The 9,548-nt window shown below is 42.0% G+C and overlaps 1 long non-coding RNA gene across 1 annotated transcript; it reads left to right on the forward strand.

Moving 5' to 3' along the window:
- The first annotated feature begins 469 nt into the window (after positions 1 to 469).
- Positions 470 to 7,526, forward strand: LOC147346713 (uncharacterized). Its single transcript, XR_015153151.1, has 2 exons — positions 470 to 563; positions 6,873 to 7,526. It is a non-coding gene; the product is annotated as an uncharacterized LOC147346713 (long non-coding RNA).
- The last annotated feature ends 2,022 nt before the right edge of the window (positions 7,527 to 9,548 follow it).

Raw genomic sequence — 9,548 nt, forward strand, 5'->3', positions numbered from 1 at the left:
GTGGACGGTATTTCTATATGATATTATTTGGACTGAGGTCATTCATTGTTCCTGAGGCTGGTAGAGAAAATAACTGACCTAGACTTGGCTTCATTCAAGAATTCTGTTTTTCATTGATGTAGAAAGTTAAGCATTTTCTGAAATATGTTTAATCATGGTTAGGAAATTGGTGAAAACTTTTCACTCGAATCTTGGCATTCTCTGACCTGCAGTTTATCTGTTCTTTCTGCGATCAGAACCTCTACCGTTCCACTTAACTAGGCCCTATTTCTGTTTTTATTCATCCATGAGGGGAGGAGAGTGGCACAGATTCCTCAGCTAGTTACCTTGTTGCTCCTAGAGGCGTGAATCTCATGTTAAGGGTTTGGCTTGTCTTGGATTGGACTTTGCACGTCAGATACTGCTTTGTAAAGCTTCAAGGATTGGAGTCAGAACCTAAGGCCCAGTAACTGAGCCCTTCATACCTCTCCTCAGGACTTCCAGTTCTCCCTTCCTGGTTGGAGACCATTTGAAAGCTGCTGCAGACGCCAAGAAGTCAATTTATTAGACTCACGATGAAAAAGGTGAGATTCACACAGGATCAGAGAACATCCAGCATGTTGTAAGTGACCACAGTCTTCTGAGCCTGTGCCAGCTTGCCAGGATAGCTGCAGCTAGAGCCTATCAGAGCATCTCCTTATTTTGGCAAAGGCTGAATTAGAATTCTTAGAAGCAAGGAGAATCCATGTTGATTTTGATTCAGCAGGTGATCTGTGAGCTGTGGCTTCTGAGTGATGAATGTGAAAGTCCCCTCTTGAACTGATAGCTGGAGGTGGGGAATCTGGAAGCCAGACCCTGAGACCCCGCTACTTGCTCTGAGGATACCAAGCCTGTCTCTATAATGACCCTAACACACCTGTCCTACCCCACCTAGCTGTCCGAGAGAGGAGAACCCAGACCTTCTCTTCAAGCCACTGGTCTCCATCCTTCTCCATCCCTTTAACCTGTATTTAATGTGGGATTCTTAAAGACAGGATGTAGTTGGGCCTTGATCTCCAGTGTACTCTGACAGTCTCTTGATTTGATGCATTTGGGCCATTTACAAATGATATCGATGGGGTTGGCTTTAAGATCTATCATTTTATTGTTTTCTGTTTGTTCTCTTTGTTTTTTGTTTCTGTCTCTCCCCTTTCCTGCCACTTTTGGGTTATTTGAATATTTTTTAGTATTTCACTGTAATATGTCTATTCACTTTTGGTTATATCTCTGTTTTTTAAGACATTGCTCTCAGGATTATAATACACTAACTCCCTACAGTTAATATTTTATCACTTCGAGTAAAATGTAGATGCCTCTCAACCATATATTCTTCCCCTTTTATGTTAGAGTTGTTATGTAAATTATGTCAGGATACATTGAAAACCTTACCAGACACTGTTACAATTTTTGCTTTTAATAGTTACACATATTTTAAAGAACTTAAGAGGAGATATTTACATTTATGTTCTTCCTTGATTGCTTCTGTTCCAAGTTTCCCTCTGCTATTACTTCCCTTCAGCCTGAAAAACTCCCTTGAGCACTTCTCTTAGAGGAAGTGTGTAGTCCTCTTAGTTTTCCTTCATCTGAAAATTGACTTTATTTTGCTTTCATTCCTGAATTTGTTCTCTCTAGATATAGTTATTTTCTTTCAGCACTTTAATGATGTCCCACTGTCTTCTCACTTCTACAGTTTCTGATGAGAGATCCATAGCAGTTGAAATCATTGTTCTATATCTAAATAATTTTTTATCAGATTGGTTTTTTTTTTTTTAATTGTAGTAAAAGGTGCATACACATATTATAAAATTTGCCATCTTAATCGTTTCTGGGAAATGAGCTGGCAGTCTAGCAGTTAAAACTGCCAGGACCTGGGTTCAATCCCTGCTCAGGGAATTAAGATCCTACAAACCACGCGCATGGCTATATATATATAGTAGTGGTGTTGTTTAGTCACTAAGTCCTGTCTAACTCTTTGCAACCCCGTGGACTGTAACCCACTAGGCTCCTCTGTCCATGGGATTTCCCAGGCAAGAATACTGGAGTGGGTTGCCATTTCCTTCTCCAGGGGTGTGTGTGTATGTATGTGTGTGTATTGTAGTGTTAAGTATATTCACACTGTTGTACAATCATCACCACCATCCATCTCCAGAACACTTTTCATCTTGACCTGAAACTTATTAATAGCTCCATATTTCCCCCTCTGCCCAGCCCCTAGAAACCACCATTCTACTTTCTGTCTCTATGAATTTGACCACTTTAGGTGCATCATATAAGTAGAATCATATGGTACTTGTCTCTTTGTGACTGGCTTATTTGACTTAACATAAGGTCCTCAAGGTTCATTCATGTTGTAGCATATGTTGCTGCTGCTGCTGCTGCTACTAAGTTGCTTCAGTCGTGTCCGACTCTGTGTGACCCCATAGACGGCAGCCCACCAGGCTCCCCCGTCTCTGGGATTCTCCAGGCAAGAACACTGGAGTGGGTTGCCGTTTCCTTCTCCAGTGCATGGAAGTGAAAAGTGAAAGTGAAGTCGCTCAGTCATGTCCGAATCTTAGTGACCCCATGGACTGCAGCCCACCAGGCTCCTCCGTCCATGGGATTTTCCAGGCAAGAGTACTGGAGTGAGGTGCCATTGCCTTCTCCGAGCATATGTTAGACTTCCCTTTTCAAGGCTGAGTAGTCCATTACATGCATATATTTTGTTTTTCCATTCATCACCAGTTGGCTTCCTTTTTTGTGTGTGTGGCTATTGTGAATATTCTGCTATGAATATGAGTATATAAATATCTCTTTGATACCCTGCTTTCAATTATTTGGGGTATATACCCAGAAGTAGAATTGACAGATCATATAGTAATTCTGTTTTTAATTATCTGAGGAACCACCATATTGTTTTGTTTCTGAGAGTGCTTTTAAGATATTTTTTCTTTCCTTTGGGTTTAATTATGTGTCTGACTGGGTCATTTTGTTTCTTTGGTTTTTGGAGGGTTTATTTGTTTGGTTGGCATTTATCCTGTTTGGGATTCACTGAATTTCTTGAATCTGTACATCTTTTAGTTCTAATGAGGTGACTAATTTCTAATTTTTTCTAATTTTTGCCACACCATGTAGCATTTAGTTCCCTGATCAGGGATTGAACCTGTGCCCCCTGTAGTGGAAGCACAGAGTCTTAACCACTGGACCTCCAAGGAAGTCCCAAGAATCTGTAATCTTATCTTTCACCAAAATTGAGAATCTTTCAGCTACATCTTAATTTTTTTTTTTTCCTGCACCAATCTCTTACTCATCCCCTGGGATTCTAAAGAATGTTGGACCCACAGTCCCTAATACTCTTATTCATTCAGTTCAGTTCAGTTCAGTTGATCAATTGTGTCTGACTCTTTGCGACCCCATGAATCGCAGCACGCCAGCCTCCCTCTTTTAATCTTTTTTTCCGCCTTTCTGTTCTTCAGACTGGATAGTTTCTCTTCTTCAAGTTCATTGACTCCTCTTACGTCACCTCCATTCTGCTATTAAACCCATACAGTGAATATTAATTTCAGATATTGTGGTTTTGGGTTCTAAAACCCAAATTCATGAACCCAATCATTTCATAATTCATTTCATTTCATAATTCATTTCTTAATTTTTTTTTATGTCGAGCAATTTTGGATTGTATCCTGGACATTTTGAGTACCGTGTATGAGACTCTGTTATTGTCATTAGTCACTAAGTCGTGTTCAATTCCTTGCCCGCCAGACTCTTTGTCCATGGGATTTCCCAGGCAAGAATACTGAAGTAGTTGCCATTTCCTTCTCCAGGGGATCTTCCCAACCCAGAGACTGAACCCACGTCTCCTGCATTGCAGGCGGATTCTTTACCGCTGAGCTACTGAATGAGACTCTGGGTCTTATTAAAAATCCAGCTCTCTTCCTGTTTTGTTCTTTATTGTTTTTGGCTGCACTGTGAGGCTTTTGAAATCTTAGTTCTCAGACCAGGGATTAAACCTGGTGAAAAACGCAGAGTCCTAATCACTGGACCACAAGGGAGTTCCATCCTCCTGTTTTTATAAGTAAAGTTTTGTTGGAACACAACCCTGCCTGTTTATTTACATTACCTATGGCTGCTTTGGCATAGCAACAGCAGAGTTGAGTAGTTGTGATAGACTGTATGATTCACAAAGCCTAAACTATGTAATATCTGTCCCTTTATGGAAACAGTGTGCTGACCCCTGCTCTAGAAAACGTTGATTTTGTTTTGTTTTAGCAGGCAATCAATCCAGTTAAGTTCAAACTGCAAGTTCTGTCTCTGTTTCTGTGGGCTGTCGTTCCAGTGTCATTTCAGTTTTTCAGACGCTTTGCTCGGCTGTTTAGGATTTCTTCTGATGATGCAAAAGTTGTGCCAGTTCACACACAGAATTAGGGGAGCCCCCTTCTCTAGCTGGCCCCTCTCTGGGACTCTCCCTGTCCTCTTCGGCTCACCAAGGCTTCATTTCCCAGTCCGTTAACCAGAATGACAGTGTTTCTCTGTAAATGTCAGCTGCCCACACTGCTGCCACCACTGCTCCAGAATTGAGGGCCACCCTTGGGGCTGGTCCAGGAGAGAGAGAGAGAAGTTTTAATGAGAATTCTGACTTGGAATGACCCTTTTCCCAAGTCTGGTCAGAGAGACAGGGTTTGTGAAAGAAATAAGTATTTGGTCTCTGCCTCCGGTTCCTGCCACAGAGCTCCTAAAGTCATTTAATTTTTTGAGAGATAGGGGTGTGTATAGTCAAGGCTATGGTTTTTCCACTAGTCGTTTATGGATGTGAAAGTTGAACCGTAAAGAAGACTGAACCCAAAGAATTGATCCTTTCGAACTGTGTTGCTGGAGAAGACTCTTGGGAGTCCCTTAGACAGCAAGAAGATCAAACCAGTCAATCCTAAAGGGAATCAACCCTGAATATTCATTGGAAGGACTGATGCTGAAGCTGAATCTCCAATACTTTGGCTACCTGATGAGCTGACTCGTTGGAAAATACCCTGATGCTGGGAAAGATTGAAGGCGAAAGGAGAAGGGGATGACAGAGGATGAGATGGTTATTGGATAGCATCACTGACTCAATGGACGTGAATTTGAGCTAACTCTGTGAGATAGTAGAGGACTGAGGAGTCTGGAAGGCTATAGTCCATTGGGTCTCAATGAGTCAGGCATGACTTAGCAACCCAAAAACAACAAGGGGTGTTAGGATTATCTTTTTTCCTGACATTTGATCTTGACCTCCTAGTTTCTGATGCAGATCTCCTAAATCCCTTGGGATTTCCTGAGTGGTAAGAGCATCTTTTGTTCTAATGAAGTGACTCTTGGTGGGCTTCTGAATAGATTCAGGATGGGGGCCTGGTCACAAGAAAGGTTATATCATGATTAGAAGCTTGGAAACTTTCAGCCTCACCACCCATCCTCTGGGGAAGAGAGGAAGATTGGGGATTGAATTAATGATCAATTATGATGGCTCAGAGGTTAAAGCGTCTGCCTGCAATGTGGGGGACCTGGGTTCGAGCCCTGGTCGGGAAGATCCCCTGGAGAAGGAAATGGCAACCGACTCCAGTATTCTTGCCTGGAAAATCCCATGGACAGAGGAGCCTGGTAGGCTGCAGTCCATGGGGTCGCAAAGAGCCAGGCACTACTGAGCGACTTCACTTTCACTTTCACTATGCCTATGTGATAAAGCCTTCATAAAAAATCCTTACCAAAGAGGATCAGAGAAATTCCAGTTGAACACGTCCATGTGCTGGTAGAGTGGTGCTCCCCAACTTCACAGGGACAGAAATTGCTCCATTCAGCTCCCTTCTTTCCAGACTTCCATTTATGTGCCTCTTCATCTGGCTGTTACTTTATAATAAACCAGTAAAGGTAAGTAAGTGTTTCCTTGAGCTCTGTTTTCTTGAATTTCTGATATAGCAAATTATCAAACCTGAGGAAGAGGTGGGTTATGGGAACCCCTGATTGGTAGCTAGTTATTCAGAAGTAAAGATGGTATCCTGAGACGTGTGACTGGCATCTGAAACGGACAACCTTGTGGGAATAAGCCCTGAATCTTTGAGGTCTGCATTAACTCCAGGTAGTTAGTGTCAGAACCGAACTGCAGGACACCCAGTTGGTGTCTGGACAGTTAAGAGAAATGGTTGGTGTGGAAAAAAACCCCACACACGTCTGGTGTCAGAAGTAAAGCTGTGAGAAGAGTAGAAGAAACAAGAGTTGTTTTCTTGTAGGTTTCTCTTGAAGTTTTTGCTGACTCTGCTACTGTGAACTCCCCTACAGAGGGCCTACTCTCTGGTCAAAGCTGTGAAAGAAAAAAGGAAAAAAATTTTGAGACACCCAATACAGATAGCTTCTCCAAGCTCCCCAATTTGCTTGCTTGTTTACTTTGCACAGTTATCAGGTAGTTGTACTTTGTCCAGAATATTTAGTTGTAACTGTTGGCAGAGAGACTACAGTGGGCTTATTCCATCTTGTCCAGAACCAAAAACCCTTCCAACCTGTAGTGAAAAAAAAAAAAAACAAAAAACCGACAACACATTTTACGTTAAGACCCATATAGATACATACACAAATATGAGCAACATCTCACAAACAGCACCTGCCCTCACTATTTGTGATGGCCTCTGACCTGTTCTATTGTATTCCATTTTTCAAAAATAGTGGTCAAGAGTCTTTGTTGTTCAGTCACCTAGTCCGGTCCGACTCCTTGAAACCCCATGGACTGCAGCACACCAGGCCTCCCTGTCTCTCACCATCTCCCAAAGTTTGCCCAAGTTCATGTCCATTCATGTGATGCCATCTAGCCATCTCATCCTCTGATGCCCTTTTCTCCTTCTGCCCTCAATCTTTCCCAGCCTCAAGGACTTTTCCAGTGAGTCAGCTGTTCGCATCAGATGACCAAAATACTGGAGCTTCAGCATCAGTCCTTCCAATGAGTATCCAGAGTTGATTTCCCTCAAGATTGACTGGTTTGATCTTGCTGTCCAAGGGACAGGAGTCTTCTCCAGCACCACAGTTCAAAGGCATGAATTCTTTGGCACTCTGCCTTCTTTGCGGTCCAGCTCTCACAACCACACATGACCACTGGGAAGACCGTAGCCTTGACTATATGGATCTTGGTCGGCAGACTAATGTCTTTACTTTTCAACACACTGTCTAGGTTTGTCATAGCTTTCCTGCCAAGAAGCAATCATCTTCTGATTTCATGGCTGCAGTCACCATCCACAGTGATTTTAGAGTCCAAAAAGAGGAAATCTGTCACTATGTCCATCTTTTCCCCCTATACTTGCCATGAAGTAATGGGGCTGGATGCCATGATCTTTAGTTTTTTTTAATACTTAGTTTTAAAAGATTCATTACTGAGTGTTAACCTGTTTGAAAAACACAACTCCAAATATTATGGAAATAGAGAAGGCTGCTACTAGCTGTAATAAATGTAACCACATTTCAATAAGTCCTGAATAATATATACTAGAGCTGATAGTGCAATAAATTTATGAGTCCAAAAACATGTGATGAAAATTGCATTATTACCTTGGTTTGTAGAACTCAAGCTTCTGCAAATGATGAACAGCCCCACTCTCACCCCTTTCCTCAACCCTGGACAAAGGTGCACTAAGTTACGAGTCTTCATGATTTTTGTAGTCCCAGAGTAGCCAACTTACAGTGATTTGATTCAATGGTAAGTCACCCCAGGCCTGATTTTATATTAGATGCTTGATACCATGTATTACTTCCAAAAATAAATACTCTGAAGCCAACTCTGCAATGAGAGGAAAACAAGGCAGTAATTATTGATACCTGATTCTCACTGCCTTCTTTCCTTCTCTCTTTCCTACCTCCTCACTCCCCTTTAATAGAATCAGATGGGTAATAAATATTTGAACCAGGTTGTAGATGCTTAAAGAAACAGCCAGGGCCCAAACAAAAAAGGAAGAAGTTTGTTTCCTACAGTACTAATTTCAAGTACCTCCAAATCATCCACCCTAATTCCTGATTACAGATAACTGCAGAATATAATAAATTCAGTGACTCCTGAGTACTTCCAAAATATAATAAACTTGATTAAAGGTTTTAGACATGTAACTGTATACTTGAAACCCCATGTTTACATAAAATAGCACTTAATAAACAAGCCATCCTAAGCAGATGGTGCCTTTCCCCCTCCTCGCCTACTTCGGGTTTTCTAAAAAGTTCCCTTTCAAAAATAAAAGATATCTTCCCTTGATTTTTTCAGCATTGAGTCTTCCATTTTGGAGATGGGCAGAGAAGAGATGATGGGAGGATAAATGAATAAGAAAAAAGTAGAATTAAAGAGAATGTAGAGCTGTCAGCCCCACCTCTCCACCCTTGCCTCCCAACCCCCAGAGACAAAGGCTGGATCACCCCATCTGGGGCCTTAACTCTCCAACAGTCACACCCTGAATTCCTCCAAGTCTAGGAGAACCAATTGTGCATTCACTGTTCACCCCATCCCCAAGGTGACCAAATGTAGCAGTCTATTGAAAAATTGACCTGTTTCTGGAAACTGGCTGATTAACCAGGGACTACATTTTCCAGCCTTCCTTGGATGTAGATGGTGTCATGTGACTAGTTCTCTCCAGTAAAATACGTGTCCCTTTTGAGATAAGACAATTAAGCAGGTGTGCCTTCTCCATTTTTCCTCCCCTGTTTTGCTTTCTGGATGCAAACGAACCCAAGCCCTGGGGAATAGAGAAGCCACAGAATAGAAGTAGTTGGAGTTCCTGGGTGATTTAATGGAAGGCTGTCCACCAATCAGAAACACTGCACTGAATAATTATTTGAGTAAAAAATAACCTTTACTGTGTAGAGCCACTGAAATTTGGAGTTTGTACATTACAGCAGCAAGCATTACCCTAACTAGTATATGAAGCAGTGCGTGTGTGGTAAGTCTCTTCAGTCATGTCTGGCTCTCTGTGACCCGATGGACCATAGCCTGCCAGGCTGCTCTGTTCATGGATTTCTCCAGGCAAGAATACTGGAGTCGGTTGCCGTGCCCTCCTCCAGGGGATCTTCTGGACCCAGGGATTGAACTTGTATCTATTATATCTCCTGCATTGGCAGGCAGATTCTTTACCACTAGTGCCACCTGGGAAGCCTGTATAAAGCAGACAATTCTCTGAAGGTAGCCCTCACACACCCTTCCTGTTCCAATTTTTTAAAACTGTATAACAAACTATGCCAAAACTAAATGGCTTAACACAACCATTGGATTATGCTCACAAACTCTGTAGGTCAGGAACTCAAATAGGGCACGGCGGGGATGGTTTAAATCTACTCCATGATGTCTAAAACAAGACTGGAAGCAGGCTGTGGCTCAGATCATGAACTCCTTATTGCCAAATTCAGACTGAAATTGAAGAAAGTAGGGAAAACCACTAGACCATTCAGGTATGACCTAAATCAAATCCCTTATGATTATACAGTGGAAATGAGAAATAGATTCAAGGAATTAGATCTGATAGAGTGCCTGAAGAACTATGGACAGAGGTTTGTGACATTGTACAGGA

Source organism: Bos grunniens, chromosome 23 (genome assembly GCF_055505025.1).
Source record: "Bos grunniens cultivar Pamir isolate PY7600 chromosome 23, Bosgru_T2T1.0, whole genome shotgun sequence".
NCBI classification, from domain to species: Eukaryota; Metazoa; Chordata; class Mammalia; order Artiodactyla; family Bovidae; genus Bos; species Bos grunniens.